Source organism: Triturus cristatus, chromosome 4_1 (assembly GCF_964204655.1).
Source record: "Triturus cristatus chromosome 4_1, aTriCri1.1, whole genome shotgun sequence".
NCBI classification, from domain to species: domain Eukaryota; kingdom Metazoa; phylum Chordata; class Amphibia; order Caudata; family Salamandridae; genus Triturus; species Triturus cristatus.
Window position 1 is genome coordinate 837,847,608 of NC_140585.1, and position 21,025 is coordinate 837,868,632.

Here is a 21,025-nt window from a genome sequence, read left to right on the forward strand (position 1 = left end):
GTGAAAGTTGAGGAGGAAGTGCCATTAAAATCTTGGATTTCACCCATATTATTTCTAATACTTTGGTTAATGCTGTCCGCTGTATATCTGCTTATGACTTTCAACTGGAAATAGCAACCAGAAATAAGGAATGATGTGTAAATTTGCCTTGCAAATTTTTGTTTAAAAACAATGAATGTAAAGCCCATTTATTTTGGTATGTGAAATGTGGCTCATGCATTGCATGATTCTCCTGCTAGCGGAATACATACAGGAGGTAAAACTATGGTGGACTTTTTCAATAGCAGGAATTCAGTAGCTCTAGATCCAATGGACTGCATCCTGACAAATCGTGTTAGTACATAGGTTGCATTGCAAATTTCACCCCATATCCAAGTCAGTCATTGTGAAATTTGTACATTCCTAGTTCACAAAGGAAGGTAATACATAGACTCTAGGTTCCATTCTGTGACCTCACATTCTATGACAGGAGCTAGAATGACCACACCATTTATCATGATAGTGAATATATCCATAAAAGGGCATGCCACAGTAGGATTTGTTCTTTAGACTTTTCAGACAAGAGAACAGAGTAATAATTGGGCATGACCAGAACGTGCATGGAGCTGGTTGTGTAAACCATGAGTTCCAGTGCAGCCAGCCCACAGAGACACTTCTCCTGCAGATCCTGGAGATCTGAGGAGCCCAAAGGCTAGGGGCCCGATTCACAGAACTAACTTAAGACAAAATCCTAAACTTACTACCATTTTCGTATTCACAGAAGGCACTTACTCATTTTGGTATTCACAGAAGACACTTACTCACTTCGGTATTCACAGAAGTTAGGAGTCCTAACTTTAGGACTCCTAAATGCCTTCTGTGAATACCGAAAGTCTTAAAATTAGGATTTTTCTCAGTTTAGGTGTCCTAAAGTTAGGACTCCTAACTTTACTACTACTAAACTCAGAAAAATCCTAATTTTAAGGCTTTCGGTATTCACAGAAGGCATTTAGGAGTCCTAAAGTTAGGAGTCCTAAGTTTACTACTACTAAATTGAGAAAAATCCTAATTTTAAGACTTTCGGTTTTCACAGAAGGCATTTAGGAGTCCTAAACTTAGGAGTCCTAACTATACTACTACTAAACTGCGAAAAATCCTAATTTTAAGACTTTCGGTATTCACAGAAGGCATTTAGGAGTCCTAAACTTAGGACTCCTAAATTCTGTGAATACCAAAATGAGTAAGTGCCTTCTGTGAATACCAAAATGAGTAAGTGCCTTCTGTGAATACCAAAATGGTAGTAAGTTTAGGATTTTGTCTTAAGTTAGTTCTGTGAATCGGGCCCCAGGAGTGGAGCCCGGGAGGCCTTGAGAATTGCTCTGGTGCCCAGACAGGTTCCAGACCGGCTTTCTGGGCTTGAAAATGAGTTTTGAGGTCAGCAGCTGCCTTCGCATGATGGTGGCCCGGTCGCAATAAACAGGGAGACCCAGTGGTGGCTGTGGTGAGACCTGGGGCAGGATTTGGGCCAGTGGAGGCCCGTGGTGCAGTGGCAGCAGTGGGGGCCCCTTGGGTGATCTGGGTGCAGGGCCTCTCCTCACAGGATATGCCTTGAGGTGCAGGGGGGCGAAGGACTTGGATGCAAGCCCCCTTGGTGCTGGCAGTGTCAGCTGAGCCATGCAGACATGCAAACAGCAGTGGCGAATGAGGCCCTTGAGGCATAGCAGGAGTGTGGGGGCATGGAGGCCCAGACCCCCAGGCGGTGCCTCATCACTGAGTGAAGAGTAGAGTGGGGTGCTCCTGCCCTGTAGTGGTGGATGGGGCTCCTTGCCGGGGGCTGCTCTACGCCCTCTGATGCGTTCCCCTTGGGATTGCGGTTAGGGAACCGGCTGCGGCTTGGGGGGCATTGGACCTGCATGGGCTCCAGGGAGGGTTGTGGCATGCTGGATGAGGGGCAGCCCCAGCCCATGGACAGGGGCAGTAGAGGAGATACTGGGATGACATCGACAGAATGGCCAGTGTGGCGAAGGAGACCGCTGGCCCTTCCCGGGGGGTGAGAAATGACTGGCTGGGGGGCACCTAGTGTGGGATCTCTTGGATCGGAGGCTAGAGTGCTGAAGACCCCAGAAAGGGTCGCACTAAGGGGGAGAAGTCAGTGCGGCAGGGGACTCTCATGGGCCTGCTGCGGACTGCATGTGATATCCCCGTGTGTGCTGCAAACTTGGATTTGGTGGCCCATTAGGTAAAAATCCTGGTGGTCATACCAAGTAAACAGAAGGTGGGACAGCAGCAGGCGGACCACAGAAGACTGTCTGAGAGGGTGGGCATCTCAGAAAGTTCCATTGTGCATTGACGCTGATGGTCATGTGGATCAGGGACCATCTTAAGCACTGGAGGTGAAAAAATGCAGCCATTTCATTGAAACTGGAATACTTGGACTGCTGCTCCCACCATAATAATGTCAGGATTGTGGGAGTCTTGGAACGGGCAGAGAGTTCCATCGCCTTAACTGTACATGGAGGACTGGTTGGTCTTGATGGTGCTGCATGGAAGACTCTCCAAACTGTTTATGGTGCAAAGGGCACCCATGATGCTAGGGGACATCCATGAGCCATTGTGGAGAGGCTCCTCAAATTAAGGGACAGAGACTGTAACCTGCAGGTGGCTCAGACCCATGCCTCTTAGCAGTTGGATGAGGGGAAAGTAAACATTTATACAGACGATACCACAAAGTTGCAGAAGCAGGGGAAATCATTTTGGGGATGAAGCGGCAGTTGCGCCAGCTCAACATCAAATACAAACGAATGCCTCCCCCCCCCCAAGTTACAAATCATGGATGGGGAAGGTTCACATTTCTTCGAGTCAGTGGTGACATTGTGGGACTGGTTCGATTCTAAAGAACACCTCTTGCTGAGTCGCTCTAAGGGTCACCCATGTTGACCCCTGGAGATCCCAGCAACAACGAAGGGGGAGATGATGGAGATCTGGTTCTTACCCCACTAAATCTGCAAGGGCCTGAGTGGTGGTGGAAATTCAACCTAACCAGGTATGTTCGGTTGACAACAATTGAGTAGCCCTGAGCTCAGATAAGGGTTCCTCTGATGGTGAGGCTTCCTCCCTGGGTGAGGGGCATGAGGAGGAGAGACTACCGGTGGTGACTCACATGATGGCAGACTTGGTGGCTTGTAGTACTGTTGAGACTCTGTGGGTCAATGGTCTGCCCCCTCACTAACTCTGGTACAGGCAGGCTGGGAAAGCAAATGTGTTTGGGGATGCAACAGACACCTGATTCAGTGGGTGGTGGGTAGTTTTAGTCTAACCATGTGAGTCTATGGGGAATGGGCTGGTTCCTGTTGGAGGTTGTTGGATTGATCAGGCAGCGGCGCTTGAGGAAGTAGTTTGGAAGAAATGTATGAGCTCAAATGGGGTACACGGGGTGAAAAGTCCATTCCCCAGCAGTCTGGGGGGTAACAGCCTCAGGGTTCTCTCTTGAAATGTTAATGGGTTAGGTAGCAGTTTGAAAAGGGAAATCGTGACAAAATTCCTATCCAGGCATGCCCCAGACATTGTATTGTTGCAGGAGACCCGACATGGTGGGCAACAGATATGGATTTTTCAACAGGGTGAGGTACCGGATGGTGGTGCATGTGGGGATCTCTCCGGGTTCCAGGGTGCTTGGGTTCTTGATGTGTAAAACCTTCCCCTTCCACATCACTCAGACTTGGGTGACCCCGAAAGGTTGTCAGACAGCCGCTTGAGGTACTTAGAATGGGCTGTCCCTGATGGCTGTGTTGTGGAATCTCCCACAGGGATTGCAGATGGAGGGAATAGAGAAAATGGGGGACTGGTTGGTGGTAGTCCCAGATGCTCTCACACTCCTTGGGGGGACCTCAACTTTGTGGCTCAATGGGGGCGGGTTAGGATTACACAGAGGGGGCACTCGCCCAGATCAGATATGTGCTTGCTGACATTCATAGGTTCTTTGGGCCTGGCTGACCTATGGAGGTGACACCACTCCAAGCAGAAGCAGTTCTTCTATGCAGATAATGCCATGAGATTGCTGTTCTAATTGGAATATCTCCAGGTTCTCCATCATCAGCTTAGCTGGTGGTGGGGTGACTCACTACTTGCCAAGGGCCTTTCCAGACCTGCCCAATCCTCACTGTCTGCCGGGGACCTGAGAGGGACTGAAGGCCGGGTTGGAGTCTTGACCCATGGGAGATCATAGATTGGGACACTAAGCAGTTCTTGACTGCAGCGACCATTACCTATTTTGTAGAAAACAGAGGGTCGGTGGGCTCCAGAATGTGATGGGGGTCAGTAGAACTCGCATTTGGTGGAGAAGAAACAGAACTGAGACAAGAAGTGCAGGTACGTTGAGAAAATTAGCTCAGAGAGAGGAGGACCTGGTTTGTGTCTCTATCCCTGACTTTGTTATTCCCATTGAGCAGTTGAGGAAGGACTAATGATGGTTGCAGCAGCATGAGACCTGGGCCCTCTTTTGGGCGAAGCACGGGAGAGTGTATGAGTTTGGCAATAAAGCCAGGAAACGTCTGGCTTGGCTGGCTTAGCGCAAAGAAGGGCAGAGGTGGATCCAAAGGGTCCGGTGAACAGATAGGTCGGTGGTGGAGACCCCAGAATATATAGCAAACAAATTAGAGGCACATCTCTGGGAGGTCTATAGGCCGTGTCTTTTGGAGGCAGAGGAGGGGTTGTTTGAGTTAGTCTGATATCCTCTGACCCCTGTTCTTGGGGTAGAGGTGAGGGATGCTCTAGAGGCAGAGATCGCAGACACCGAGATTGTGGAGGCCCTGGCCCATATGAAGGAGAGGAGAACACCAGGGCCCAGTTCTTTTAAATGTCTTTGGTCACAGGTGAAGCCTCATTTGGGGGAACTGTTCCAGGGCTCCAGAAAGGCAGGGGCACTTCCGGAGGATTTCTGGCGAGCTCTGATAGTGCCAATATTTAAAGAGGGGAAGCCACAGGAGGAATGTACATCCTACCGCCCTGCTTTATGTTGAGGTGAAGGTATTGACACAGGTTCTGGAAGCTCGCATGTTAAATGTGGTGGATTATCTGGTGGCTGTAGATCAGTCAGGTTTCATGCTGCATTAAGCAACCCATCATCATTTCAGACGCCTATTTGTTTTTTTGGCATGCAGGGGCAGGATTCAGAAGCTGCAGTTGCTCCTGTTGTTGGATGCTGAAAAAGTGTTTGACTCGCTGAAGTGTGCGTAATTGTGGACTGTCTTGGGTAAGATGGGTTTTGGCTGCTTCTTCATGGGGTGGGTTAAGTTGCTGTATGGACATCTTGTGGCCAGAGTGTGGGTGAATGGAGTGTTATAGGAGGAGTTCAAAATTGAGCCTGACACCAGACAGGACTGCCCTCTAGCTGCATTATTATTCATGGTGGCACTTGAGCAACTCATGAATTGGGTGCGTAGTTAAGCTCATTCTCTTCGTGCGCTGGGACACAGGATGGGAAGATGTAATATCCTTGTACACAGACTAAATCCTCCTGTGCTTGGCAGACCCAGGTGATTCTCTCCCTCGCATATTGGATATACTGAATGGCTTCTAGACAGGGCTTTGTATCAATTGGAGCAAAACAGGTGCATTCTTCCTGTCAGCATGGCCGGACTAGCCGTAGCAGAAACCAGGTGTTTCCCCGGCGGGCTGCCAGGGCGGGGGCCTGTTTTGGGCCCCTGGGGGGCCGTTTTTGTTACACGACGATGCAGCGCGCAACAAAATTTGTTTTATTTATTTAAATGTGTACTTACCTCCGTTCATCCATATTCCATTTCCCCACCCTGCCCCTCCCCCGCCCCGCCTCACCGCCCCACCGAACTCCCTCCACGGACCGCTACTGGTTGGGGGCTTTGTTCTCGTTGCAGGATGCTTAGTATAAGCAATGTACCATTGTATCCTGGGCTATTAACGTTGTTTGAGCAGATGCCTGTTGAAGCGGTCAATAAAATTATTTATAAAAAAAAAGAGAAAAGAGTAATTGGAATTCCTGTGCTACTATTACAGTGATCAGAATGGCCATGCACTGAGAATCATGCCCATCCTTTAATTTAGTGGTCCATCAGCTACTATTGAACAGAATAAGGCAATCAGAATTTCGGTGCTAGTGTTACTGTGCAGAAAAACCTTCCGGAGTCACCATTTACTGTTAAAGTAAATTCAAATACACACGCCTAGCTACACATTATTTATAGTATTGGTATATCAGTAACTACAGTGGTGTGACTATCAGGCACTGGGCCATGTAATCTCTGCCCATCAGTTTCTCATCATTGATCCGCAGCTAGAAATTGTCTGTCTATTAAGAAAGGTGACATGGAATGCTTGCTGTTGAATATGTGGCCTGTGTTTACTGTGTAGAGAGGCTTACAGGCACATGCATCACACCAGCATTTTGCGAGTCCTTAATTGCGAATATTAAGGATTTGCAATTAAGGACTCGCAAAATCCTATGCATGTAGGAATAGCTATAACAATAGCGATTCCTACATATTCCTTATTTGCGACTCACAAATAGCGACTCGCAAATAAGGAACAGCTTCCCATTCATTCCTATGGGCCTACAGGCCCATAGGAATGAATGGAAAATTGCACTGGTACTCGCAAATTGCTCATGCAATTTCAAGGGTGCAAGGGTGTCAAAAGGACACCCTGTTGCACCCCTGAAATTGATCTGTGCACAAATTTTGTGCACACACATGTCCCAAGGACATGTGTGTGTGTAACCTACAACTTTGAAAAATGCACTTTAGTGCATTTTTCAAAGTTTTTGCAAATTACCATGTAGTTCAACTTCATGGTAATCTGCGCCCCCTAGTAGCGAAATCGCTACTTCAAAGTGGTTCTTGCATTGCATTTAAGGAATCGCAAAATGCGATTCCCTAAATGCAATCGCAATTTGAGAACTCGCAATTATTTGTGAATTCTAAAATTACGAGGGCATTGACCCTTGATACATCGCAAAAGCTAATTTTGCGATCGCAAACGGCCGATTTTTGCGAATCGCACGGTTTGCGATCGCAAAAAGCTTTGATGCATGTGCCAGCTAGTCTTCAGTGCTGTACAAGAGGTTGCAAATCCCTCCATCCCCTCTTACTTTCCGTCTCTCAGTCTCACAATAGTCTTGTTACCTCTGCCTCGACTCCTTACGCCCAAATATACCTCATATCTCTTTTTAAATCCACCTCTGTCCCTCTCTAAAACAGCAGCTCTCGTTTTCTTACTGTTTTCAGAATCACCCTCATAGATATCTATTCATCCACTAAGTTTGACAAGGATTCACACACACTTCCTCTTTACCCCCTCTGTCCCTTGCTCAAACTCCAAGACAGTGGCACTCACATTCCCTATCACGTTTTTATTGCTCACTTTCTCATTCTCAACCTTACTTGAGCACTCTCTCCGACATACTCTGTAACTCTTTCAATCGCTCGTCTCCTCTCACATGCATTCTCTCACATTGTTGCTTCTCTCAAGCTGTCTCAGTATATCATTTACTTTCCCTCGTTTACTTACTGTAAAAATGCAGAAAAAAAGAAATGTTAATTAGGCAGTTGAGGTTGGAACTGTAAGTGAGTCTGTGACAGAACCTGACCTAGCAATATTGGTTAACTATTTACATGAATGCATGCACAACAGAATACATCCACTTTGTAGTACACGTGAATAGACAGAGAACAGGGGTTCTGCAGTTGCTTGATATCACATACGTTTAATACATGAGGTCAAACTGCCTATAGCTGCAACATCAGCTGGCGGTGTGAATCATTACAGTACATCTTTAGACCTGATTCAGAAAACTACTTATTTGTGTAAATTTGATTTACACATGCAAAGCCCTTTTTTTTTTAGTACAGAACAACTTTGGAAATTCACAAGTGCTGTTTTCTCATTTGTAAAAGTATCTACACACATGAAGGTTTACATGGTAGGTGATTTAATTCCTCCTGTGGGGAATCAACGTTCTTAGGGAGAAATGCCATGGAGGTTTGTGAACACACACTCGATATTCACAAACCATGGCACATACATATAACAAGGTTTGCATCGCTCTTACACCAAACAACGTGGTGCAAGAGCAGTGCAAACCGTAAGTCATATTTTTGAAGCCATGCAAAGCCACTTTGCTTTGCTTTGAATAGCTTAAAAATATGAAGTAATGCAACACACCACAAATCACTACATTGCAATACTCTGCGCAAGGGAGGCATCCCACTGTCACTGTGTGGATGTTCTCCCACAACTCTCATGTTTTTTTTCCGCATTCCCAGATTTACCAAATCTGGTAAACCTGGGAATGTGCCAAAAAGATACGCCTCCCAGGAGAGGCATAGCAAGGAGAAATATCGTTATTCCCCCCTGTGTTTTCCTCTATGTGTGCTGATGCAGCACACATAGAAAGAGGTAAAAGCCTCTCAGGATTGTTTTTATGGAGGAAAGTGCACCTTCCTGCACAAAAAACAACCTGCCTATCACACAGGCACCCTTGCGCCATGCCTTCCTGGCATTTTGGCCCAACTTAAGTTTTCTTTGTCTGCAAAGGGCCTTTCATCTCCACCACTGTGAGAGTTATCAGGGTAAACAATTCCAACTATAAGTCTCCTTAGACTTTTTAAAAGGTGCAATTTTGGAATCAAATATAATTTTGAAATATCAAAAAGGATTTAATCAATGACCTGATGGTGATTAAAAGATAAAAAGTAAAATTTTTCTTTTCAGTTTAATTTAGGTATTTGTAATTTCCATCGTAATAGCTGATTGCTATTGCTTAGCACAAAATTTGGAACTCGCCACTGAACACCAGTGTGAAAAAGTGTGTCATTAGTTGGTGTTGGTGGTAGTCCACCACAAGTAATAATAGCACTATTCTTATTAGGTCCAGTAAAGGCTTCAGTAATTTAAACCTGAACTCATCCCCTGGTAGCTATGGCACAGAGCAGACAGACTTAACTTCAGAACATGTGTAAAGCATTTAGAAGTACCAAAACGGTTTAAAAGTCAAAACAACAACACAATAAAAATCCCACTCCAATTGAAAAATAAAATGATAATTTAAAGAACAAAATTATACCAAAATGAAAAGCATCTAATAAGGGTAACCAGAGATATGGATTTTTAAAGTTTTCAATGAAAATATTGCCGAAAAGCATTAAACGCCAACCACGGTTATCTGGTTGCCCTTGACTTGGTCAAGGCTAAGTAATCAAGCTGGTCACGGTGGAGCTTGGGTCGAATACAAGGTGGGGTGCTTCCCAGTTAAAAAAATACCTCCTGATGTCATCAACACTCAGTGAAAGTGGCAGTGGGCTGGTATCGAGAGAAGGTGCTCAATGGATTATGGCATCAGGATAGAGTCTTGTCAAAACCGTTGTTTTAAGTTGGGAATAGCTTTAGCAGGAGACATTTTCACACCGTGATGATCTTTGGCATCGATGTGTCTTCTTTGATGGCGGCACTGATGAAGCTGTGGCTGGGAATCAAGGAGGGCTTGTCATTGAGAGAAGAACGTGGCAGGGACCATGACAAAGTCAGGCCCAGCGATGATACACCCTCAGGGAATCAGCTATCAAATTGGTCTCGGTCTCACAATGGTTTTTCAGGCAAACAGTTAGCAAAACGTTTCTAAGTCCCTGGTTTTGGGGTTAGACAGGAGGAATACACTTTGACATCAGCCAAGGGCTCCAGGATCTCACGAACAGTACTGGGGGGTCATGACTCACTCCATCAGAAGGCACCAGCAGGGAAAGAGGCACATCCAGTGGAAACTGGTAGGCTAGCTCTTCCAGGAAAGTGGGGTTCTTGAACCTTTTGTGTTCCTGTAGCTTAACTCGAGGAAAGCTACTTGACCTTTGGAATCCACTTCTTTGTCCTGAGTACAAGTGGGCACAGGTTCAGCCATTGGACTTTTACTCACAGGCCTCAACAACAGGTGCAATCCTTTGTCTGTATTCCACAGGTCCAGTGGTGTTCTGAAGAGGATGCTCAGGAGTGTCACCTTTATACCTGGCACTATCCTGTGTGGGTGGGGGTGCCTTCTGTCCCCAACCTAACCAAAAGGGAGAATCTTCCTAGAGGTATCGCTACCCACATTGACACCAGTTCTGTGTGCCCCACTGCAGACAATCCCACAGTGCCCTTCTCTAGCTAAATCTAAATTATCAGAGCCTTTCTTCCCCTGTGCAGAGTTCCTGTACCCACCCTAGAGATGCGGCCTGGAAAATGAGCATCCCTCCTCTGTAGTCACTCAAAACCGATTCTGGGGGTAGCTCCTCTCCTACTGAGTTTGTTGCCTGGCTGATTAAGGAGACAAAGGATAGAGCAGGCCCAGTTGTTAGCTACATCTGCGTGTTAAAAGGTAACAGGGTAGCCCTCAAGTTAATTAAGTTCCTGAGCACAGCCCAGGTGGTCATCCTGTGAGAGGAACAGAAAACCTTCCCACACCCAAAGCTTATGTCTCAACTCTGGAAGCAAGTTCACAACTCATCAAGGAGCTATAAGTCTCTTGGGTGACACTGGAAGAGCATGCAAATGTGCTTCTGGAGGCTTTACAGGTAGAAGTCAAAGAATTTACTTTGTAGCTATTTCCAGGGTGGACATAACATTGCTAAATGTAATATAGTATCCCAATGCTTTCCTATGGAACAGTGAACTCTGCTACAGTGAAAATAGCTTTTAGGGTCTTGTCACTGTAAGAACATGTGTTTATATACCATGCACCCTGCCTTATTGGCTATTAAGGCCTACTAAGGGGTGACTTATTAATAATTAAAGGAGGGCTTAAGCTTGTCAAAAGGGGTTATTTTGACAGATGGAATTTACAGTTTAAATGCAGGCTAAAGTGTAGGCCTGCATTCATGTTTTGCACTGTCACTTTAATGGTGGTGCAATGTTTGCTGACAAATAATTTACAGGCCGTGGGTACACTTTGCACCATATATTAGGGACATTTAGGTAAGTTAAAAATGTCAGTCTGAAGTATAATCAATTTGAACATGCCATGCAGGTACCACAGAGCACATGCACTGGAGCCTTGGTAGGAGGGCTCTAGTGCACAGAGTCAAACCACAGCAGCATCAATTAGAAAATGGGAACGATCATGCAAAAATCTAGGCATTTTCCGACTGTGATCATCTAAAAACAGTGAGGCAATGGGTACTCACAAACATGTTGAAGAAATGTTCTGAGATTGGAAATAATCAGAAAAAGAATCCTGTCAAAGCAGGAATTAGTTTGTCCGGGCTGGTAAGGAATCACCCTCAAAATTGGTAGGGGTGTAGGAGTGCAGTGAAACAGAAATTAAAAAAGCCAGATTCACTTTTGCATTTAATTTCACACATGTGGAAATGTTGTCTTGTTACAGTTTCTTATGTGGAAACGTATATGCATGTGAGTACTCGGAATCTGTGAAAGTCACTTCTATGCTCTGGCACTCTATGTAGGTTTGAGGAGAGTGGCATTTGATTCACATTTTAGGCGTATGCCTAAGAGTATACATTTCTGACTGTCCAGCTTTGAGTTTTGTGAAGCAGAACTAAAGAGAGTATGTGTGGACAGGTGGCAGAACCATGTCCTGCAAGCTTGAGTCAGGTGGATGCAGAGAATGGTGGCCTGGCCAACGTTGGATGCATGGGGATGGCACATGTCACAATACCCACACAGTCATGGACATCATGCACAATACACAGTCTAATCCCACACAAACAGCTTGCATCTTGCTACTCGACACAAAGACACATAGCCACTATCACTGAGAACCATGCCAGACATACCGTATGCCCCATGGCAACACACCAGCATTGACTGAGAAGAGGCACCTTGGAGGCATAGGGACACCTTTATTAGTCATGTATTCGGGATTGCAGAGGCAACTCGGAGTACACATGAACAGGTCATGTGGAGTAACATGTGGGTCCAACACTGGAACCCCCCTTCTGCAGCACAAATGTGTGATAGCCATGGAACTGGCACACACGTGTCGGCTAACAGCTAAACACCCCCTGCTGCTCACGGATAGCCTGCCATACACCATTGAGCCGCTGATGTGGAAGTCCCACACCATGTCAAGCCAATGCAAACCGTATGTGTCCGAGGGCAGTGTAACACACATTGATGCCATCATCACATTCCACAATCCCATCACTGATGACTGTCAACAAGTCTGACCATCTATTCAGGTGTACCCAGCTGCATGTCATGTGTACCATGGTGATGCGACATGTCTGCAGAGGAACCAAACATCGACAGGGGCAGTGTGCATACATCGTGAACAACTGCCACACCCAATACACCCCTGATGCATCCCTTACCCTAAGGAGACTTCCAAACTTGTCCGTGCGGGTAACGCTGAGTCAGCACACGATGACGTGTCCATGAGGAATAGCAGTGCCACAACAATGCAAGCAGCAGACGGCATGCGCAAGTACCTGGGGAAGAGAGACACACAAGAAGTCAGCCACAAAAAGCACAGCCACTTGCATGTGCATGTACTCGACACATGTATGGATGACAACATGCTAGGTCATAATTATGACTGGGGAAATACACACATCACTGGCACGATCACTCGAGTGACACTTCCACACACACCTCTGACTCACGTGGCATACATGCAGATGGACACACACATCGCAACACATGCCACACGGGGACCAATGCGTACACACTCAGACACTGGTACTCACCACTAAGCAAAGAAGTCGCGTATGAGCCGACTCCGGAAGTCCTCTTGCGGCTCCACATCCTCCACATCACTAGCCCCATTGCCAAGCCCTTCGTCCTCCACGAGTGGATGGTCCTGATCATCTTGATCCAGGATGAGTGGCACAGCTTTCTCAACTGCCATGTTGTGCAGCATGCAGCAGACCATGAAGATTTTGCAGACCTTCGCCGGGGCATATGGGAGGGCGCCGCCGGTCTTGTGGAGGCATCGGAATCGGCTCTTCAGGAGGCCAAATGTCCTCTCTATCACTCGCCTAGTCCGGCCATGGGCGGTGTTGTAGCGGAGCTGGGCCGGCGTGATGGGGTTGCGGAGAGGTGTGATCAGCCATGGCATGTTGGGATAGCCAGCGTCCCCTACATGGAAAGCACATGGACATAAGTAGGACAGGAGAAGCGGTCATGCTGGAAGTCTACGCAAAATACAGGACAGACAGAGTGTACCCACCAACAACACATGCTCGTTCGTTGCGCAGCTGCGTCATCATTTCAGGCACCCTGCTACGCCTCATGATGTAGGCATCGTGTGCTGATCCTGGAAAACGAGCACAGACATGTGAAATCACCATGTTGGATAGACACACCACAAGGGCATTGATGGAGTGGTAGTGCTTGCGATTCCTGTACGCTACCTCCTGTGCCTGTGGTGGTACCAAAGCCACATGTGTCCCATCTATGGACCCGATGACATGGGGCATCCCTCCCAGGGCATAGAATCCATGCTTGACCCCAGTCAACATTTCAGGGGTTGGGAAATGGATGAACTCATCCAGGGGAAGCAACATGGCCTCTAAGAAATCATGCAGCACACGGCAGAACATGCTCTGGGACATGCCACCAACATGAGCTATGGTATTTTGAAAGGTACCCGTGGCCAGAAAATGTAGGGCTGCCATTACCTTCAGCTTGGGTGTCAGTGCCGTAGGATACCTGTGCAGCGGTTGCAGGTGTGGTGCCAGTCTCGCCGTCAACTCCAGAATCAACCGTTGGGGGAAGCGGTAGCACTGGATACAGTCATTCTCCTGCATGGCAGCCAAGTCCGGAATTGGTCGGGGAAGAGGCGGCGCTCTGCAGTAATTTGGAAGTGACAAGGAAGAGTGAGTGCACTACAACAACAATTTATATGTACTGAGCACATGTTAATCTGTCAATACACATATGCTACATACGGAGTCAGGTATGTGCTACATGCCCTGGACACGTATGGCTGTCAGGTGACACTCCTACCAAGACCCAGCTACACACGGAGATTGTGAACCTCCACATGCCATGGCATGGGACTAGCTGTGTCCCAGTGTAAGTGAACAGTCAGACGCAACACAGGAGTGACATACATCCACACATGAGCAGAAGTAGGATGTCGATTGCAGAGACTGGTAGTGGAACACTAGAGCCACAGGTCACATGACATTACACTAGGACAGGCCACACACCTTGCCATGAAGGTGTACATGTGATGACTCACCACACATTCATAGTGAGGATGGAGACATGTCCTTGTTACGCTACTCTGTGTCCCATGCATACATACGCACCTCACATCGGGTACCACATGTGGCCTGGTGTGCGGAACAGTGTGCCATGTCAATCTACACACAGACACATGTTGGTTGCTGCAACAGCTGATGCTTTTGAGGGAGCACCAACATCAACCCAATGTGAACCCCCCACACATACATGACATAGTCACATGGTGCACCGTGGGTAGTGACCTGTCTGGTGTGGTAACCCCTGTAACGGGCATCAGGGGACACTTGCGTGTGTTGTTGACCGTGCCATGCCAGTGACACTCATCCCAAGTGTGCAGTACGACATGCACACATGTCAAAGGAGTCAAGGGCATGCCCGGCACACATTACACCATCACACATAACATCTGTTCACATCTCATCATACATCTGGTGCCTTCTCGACTCAGGAGTGAGTTGCCACATCACAGCCTTTCACACCTGTGGCCCACACATGTAGTACTGCCCAGACAATGGCTTGATGTCCATCCATGGACAAGTATGTCAGCCCTATTCCTTCCTGTGTGCTGCCTGTCACCACTGTGATGTGTGAAAGGCACCGTACTTTCGCTCAGAGGGCCTGTGTACATTCCCTATCACTATGGGAGTGCTGCCGTATGTGTACCCATAGTGATAGTGAGCGTACACATGCGTGTACGGGCCGTACCACTATGGGTGTTCTCGCGTATGCGTACTCATAGTGGTACGGCCCGTACACACGCCTGTACGCTCACTATCACTATGGGTGTTCTTGCGTATGCGTACTCATAGTGATAGTGAGCGTACAGGCGTGTGTATGGGCCGTACCACTATGAGTACGCATACGCGAGAACACCCATCGTGGTACGGCCCGTACACACGCCTGTACGCTCACTATCACTATGAGTACGCATACGCGAGAACACCCATAGTGATAGTGAGCGTACAGGCGTGTGTATGGGCCGTACCACTATGAGTACGCATACGCGAGAACACCCATAGTGATACGGAGCGTACACACGCCTGTACGGGCCGTTGCTATGCATTTGGGGTGCCCTAGGGCCCCGGAACGCACCGTACCTGTGTGTGAAGCTCCAAATTACATAGGGGACACATGAGGGACAAGTATAAAGGCCTACATGCATGCTGGTTGTCCTGGAGACCAAGTTTAAAGTTTGAATATTTGGAAGCAGGTGCACAGCAGTAGTCAGTTTGAATGAATCTACTTTGTTGCAATGTGCTTCAGGAGTTGACATCATGCTGAAGAAAAAAACCGCAATGAGAACCCACTGACTGTGCTAGGTTTGAAGGGATTGGAGGAAACATAGGATGCAAATGTGAGTGACCAATCACTCTGTACTCCTGTGCATGAAACAGGCCAGCAAGGCAGATATAAGGCAGCCAGGTCCCATGAGGGAGCACTTGCCTGCACATCTTTGTATTCCACGACCCAGCTGCTGCTACTGATTCCCTGGAACCATGTCAAGGTCTGTGGAGAGGTCACAGCCCTTCACCCTGGAGGAGAACCTGGCTTTGCTGGATGTGATCCTCCCACAGTACCCCATGCTGTATGGGCGACCAGGGTATCAGGTGTGTGCAGAGTCCACCAGCACAGACTGTGTCCCTTTTTTGTGAGTGTGACTTTTGGCATTGTGTCCAGGTGTGGCACACGTGCTATGTACTGTGGGGGGGGTCCCGGGGGGGGGAATGCCTGATGTCTCCCAGCCAGTGCATGCTGTGGTGCATGTCTGCCGTCCTCACTTGCATTGTGTTTACTGTGACAATCACTGCATGGTGCATGCCACATTCTGCCTGTCTTGTCCTCCTGGGAATGTAGCCTCTGCAGTCCTCATGTGATTATGTGGTCACCCCAGTGTGACAGGTGACTGTACCCACAGATGTGTGTTAGTTCTGTGTACCTGTGCTGAGAGTGTCCACATGATGTGTTCGTACCCTGGACATGGGTGTGTGTGTAAGTCCCCTGTCATGTGGGTGGGTGCATATGTGGAGTGTAGCACCCCAGCTGCATGAGGGATGGATATACCCTGCCCATGTGATGTGAGCAGGGAGCAGTGCTGTGTGTCTGACGTGCAGAGCCAGCCCCACACCTGTGAGCCCTCCCCCCGATTAGTGGCACATGTGCAGAGTGAGGTTTGTCGCAGCATTTGGCAATGGCAGGTGAATGTCCTGTGCCTGTGTGTGTCTGTGTACTCGGCTGCGGTAGCGTCAGTGGCCTGTGGCATGTGACTGCTTAGAGGTGCTGCACATTATCCTGGTGTACCTTCTGATGCACAGTGTGAGCCTGGATCATTGATTGTGTCGTTGCCCTTATTCCACCTGTGTACTTTCAATGGCATGTACTGCTTTTGCCCTTCCCCAGAGGATCATGTCCCTATGACAATGGTGCAATGCGTTGGATGCATTCTATGCCTTGTTGTAAACAGCAAATTTGTTCTAATATGTCTCTCTGTGACATGTGCCTGGTGTATTGATGTAGTGTCACTTGTTCATCCTCACAGGTAGGCGCCTCTGCCAAGTAGCAGATATGGCTGACCGCCGTCAGTGCCGTGAGGAGTGCGGATGGTTGCAAGCGGCGCCTGGCCCAGGTGAGGAAACGCTGGCAGGATATCCGGTGCTGGACGCGGAGGATCGCACGGGTCCTGCTGGGGGACTCACATGAGACCCATAAGAACCGGGGGCGCCGCCGTCTGACCCACATCCACAAGCGTGTGCTGGCGGTGGTATTTCCAGACTTGGAGAGGCGCTTACAGGAGAAGCAGCAGCAGGAAGGGGGTAGGTACATGTGTGTTTGTTGTGTGTCACCAGCATTTGTAAGTGCACAGTTGCATGGATACACTGCCAGGGTTTAAAGGTGCTGTGCAGATCCAGTTACCCACAGTATAGCTGTGCTCTCCTGCCTCCCTTCCCCTCCTTGCAATGTGTTCCCTGGTCTGTGTGTAGTCACTCCTTCACAAGGTAATGTAGGCTGGCGCTTTCTCCACGTGAACTATGCCTGTAGCATCATGTGTGGGGGTGGTGTCTAACAGGTTTGGGGACCTTGCCTGTGCCCTGTCCAGTTCAGTGCATGTGGGTTCCATGTCAGTTGGCACTGATGCTGAGTCCAGACATGGGTGTTAGTCTCTCAAGTGTCAGGCCTTACAGCGCGCATGTCCTATGTTGTGGCCTGTGACATGATGTGCATGAGTGTGCGATACGCATAGTGCAGGGATGGTGGCGTGTGTTGCAGTCATTCCCATTCAGGACCATGGAGTTGTGTGGCCACTGCTGTCCCCTGGGGCATATGTTCATAGGTGTCATGTGTGTCATCACAAAACGTGGACACTCTCAGTGTCTACAGCATAGGTTGTGCTCTGTGCCATTGTCCCCTGGCGCCATGTCTAATGACGTAAAATGTAGTACAAGTGTCCACTGTACAGCCTGACCTGATTGTCCTTGTTCATACTCACGGTGGCCAGTGCCTGTGTGTCTTGTTACAATAATCTGATGGTGGCCATTTGTACATGATTATTTGGACAGGCGCACCTTGGGTATTTGGCGTCCAATCTTGCATTTATGCAGCCCCTGTGTATTTCATCCAGACTAAGAGATGTAAGTGCCACCTGTGTCTCAACAAATTGTCTCATGTAGGGGGTGGTTGGTGCGGGCCAAGCCTACATGTCAAAACCAGAATTCTCCTTGCTAGGTCTGGCCAGTGTGTGATGTTTGTCTGGACATACACTCAAGGTGCAGTGAGCCAGTCATGGTGGGCATGTTCTCAGTATTACCTATGCAGCATGTGCCTCAAGTTCATGTATATGGTCCCTGCTCATCCCTTTTTTCGGCAACGCTGTGTGGTGCAGATGCAGTGCTGGATTGTCCCCAGGGCCTGGCTCCTATGTCAAACTCCATTTCATGTCATTTGCTATTGTGTCATGCTCTCCATGGATTTTCATTGGCATGGTGGGTCAACCAACTGTGTGTTGCATGCCCTACATCTGTACCTTGTTTTGTAGGTGTTACAGATCTTTCTTTGCAGGCTATGCACTGTAACCTATGGAGATTGGACTCATGTGACATATGTATACAGGTGTGTGATTAATTGCTGTCTCTTCACCTTGCCCACAGCATCGTCGGGGGACATGGAGGGAGACATGAGCACAGACGGAGCGGAGGGACCGAGCACCAGTGCCAGCGGTGACATCGTGTCTGGCACATTGAGTGGTACTGAGGCGGAGGAGAGTGAGGCCGAGGACCTGTCCACTGGCACGACTGAATATGAAGCTGACGGGTCCGAGGATGATCTCTCCGAGTGGGCGGAGGCTGCACCAGCAGCTGACAGCGGCACAACATCTCAGCCCGCCCCCTCCATTGCCATCAGCCGCCTCCCACTTGCTCGTGTCCCTTCCCAGCGTGCCCAGTCACCACATGTCTCCTTCCTGCCACGCACCGCACCCCCTGCCCCTGTCTTCACTGCTGCCGCCAATGCTGAGTCTGTGGACATCCAGCGGCAGTTGCAGGTTGGTCAGGCTGCGATCCTCAATGTCCTCCATGGCCACAGCCAAGTGCTGCACAACATGGAGGCATACTTGGAGGGCAGTTTTTCATCACAGGCTGACCAACGCCAGTTGCTGAGGTCCATAGACTCAACACTGACTGCAGCAGTGGGTCTCCTGCAGCGCTACGTCCCTCCCCCTACCCCTGCCCCATCCACACTTCCCACTCCCATGCCTGTCCCACGTACACCCAGACGTACGCATGCACACACCACAACAGACACAGGCACCAGCAGGGAAGGTCATACGCACACCTCCTGGCACGCACACACACAGGGTGAAGTAGGCACACCCACTGGGTCGGCAGGGAAACGCAAGTCATGCAGCCAGAGTGGGAGTCCGCATTCCACCCAATCCACTCCCTCCAAATCCCCTCCCCTCAGCTCTCCTGGCCACATATCCGGCAAGGACTCCTTCATGGCTGCTCTGTCCCTGAGCCCCACTGTGACACCACCCCGCAAGCGGTCAAGGGAGTCCCCGGTCAGGGTGGTTGTGTCCCCCCCCTGTCCACACCCTCCCCCAGTGGCGCTGCGACCCATCCCTCCGCCCCCCCCCCCTCATTGGGGCCTGTGGTTCCTTCGGGTGCAGGGGAGACGCTGGAGGACCTTGCTAAGGTGAGCAGCGAGATCCTGGCCTCTGCCTTTGGCCCTGCCCCACCCCCTGTGGTGGAGTCCTCCATCCCTGCACCCACGACGCCTACCCTTCGCCCTCATGTCCCTGCGGTGCCTGGTACTTCCCCCGCACATGATGCCCTCCCCGCTGTGGAAGACGAAGGAGTCTGACTGTGCAGGCAAGCTAGGGAACACGTGTCCCACTGTGTCCCCCATCCAGCTGTGACTCATGGACTGCCCTATGGGCTTTGTAAATATTGAACTTTATCCACTCACAAATTTTTTCGTAATGCTGAATAAAGCCAATTTTTGTTTCCTTAGATCACTACAGCTTTTGTGGTATTGCTGTTGGTGGGGCTGCTACATGATTTTGGGTGGTGAACATGTGTTGGGTGTGTGGGAAATTTAGTAGTGTGCTGGTCATAGTGGGGACCCTGGTATCTGTGTGCCATCACAAGGTGTTAGCTAAGTGTCTTTGTTCATGTAAGCAGTTACTGCATGGTGAAATTGTCCCAAGGTGTGTTCCTTCCTCTGTGTACCCTGACATCTTCCCTGCAGGGTGTTTCCACTATGTGGTGCTGAGCTGTGTCTACATCAGCTGGGGGTGTGACGGACTCCTTCTACTTTGCACATGCATGCAGAGCGATGTCGCCACCTGCATCATTCGTGGCATCCTTGGTGATCACTGTACTTGTGTATGTAGTCTGTTGACATGACTTCATGTGGACATGTTCCCTTTTAGGCTGTATGCATGTGTATACTCCCAGCCTCGCACACATGGGGTACATGTACTGCAGGATCTTTGTGCACCTGACTGACATTTGTGGGCATAGGATCTGTGGGTACTCCACCCTTTTCTTTGCAGGGGCACTGCTGTGAGTGTTAGGCACCCACCACTCTTGTGACTTGGCACTGCTGGGAGTGATAGGCACCCACCCCTCCTGTGTCTGGGCACTGCTGGGAGGACTCTGCACCCACCCCTCCTGTGTCTGGGCACTGCTTGGAGTGATAGGCACCCACCCCTCCTGCGTCTGGGCACTGCTGGGAGGACTCTGCACCCACCCCTCCTATGTCTGGGCACTGCTGGGAGGACTCTGCACCCACCACTCCTGTGTCTGGGCACTGCTGGGAGTGATAGGCACCCACCCCTCCTGTGTCTGGGCACTGGTGGGAGTGATGGGCACCCACCCCTCCTGTGTCTGGGCACTGCCGGGAGTGATAGGCACCCACCCCTCCTGTGTCTGGGCACTGCCGGGAGTGATAGGCACCCACCCCTCCTGTGTCTGGGCACTGCTGGGAGTGATGGGCACCCACCCCTCCTGTGTCTGGGCACTGCCGGGAGTGATGGGCACCCACCCCTCCTGTGTCTGGGCACTGCTGGGAGTGATAGGCACCCACCCCTCCTGCGTCTGGGCACTGCTGGGAGGACTCTGCACCCACCCCTCCTATGTCTGGGCACTGCTGGGAGGACTCTGCACCCACCCCTCCTGTGTCTGGGCACTGCTGGGAGGACTCTGCACCCACCCCTCCTGTGTCTGGGCACTGCTGGGAGGACTCTGCACCCACCCCTCCTATGTCTGGGCACTGCTGGGAGGACTCTGCACCCACCCCTCCTGTGTCTGGGTACTGCTGGGAGGACTCTGCACCCACCCCTCCT

General features: G+C 49.5%; 1 long non-coding RNA gene across 1 annotated transcript in view; it reads left to right on the top strand.

Annotated features, from left to right (window-relative positions):
* The window catches only part of LOC146855642 (uncharacterized), a 244,381-nt gene extending 225,312 nt beyond the window's left edge, over positions 1-19,069 (top strand). Inside the window, exons 2-3 of the long non-coding RNA XR_014980862.1 lie at positions 16,724-16,997; positions 18,330-19,069. This is a non-coding gene — a long non-coding RNA (uncharacterized LOC146855642). The remainder of the gene's footprint in view (positions 1-16,723; positions 16,998-18,329) is intronic.
* Positions 19,070-21,025: the final 1,956 nt, after the last annotated feature.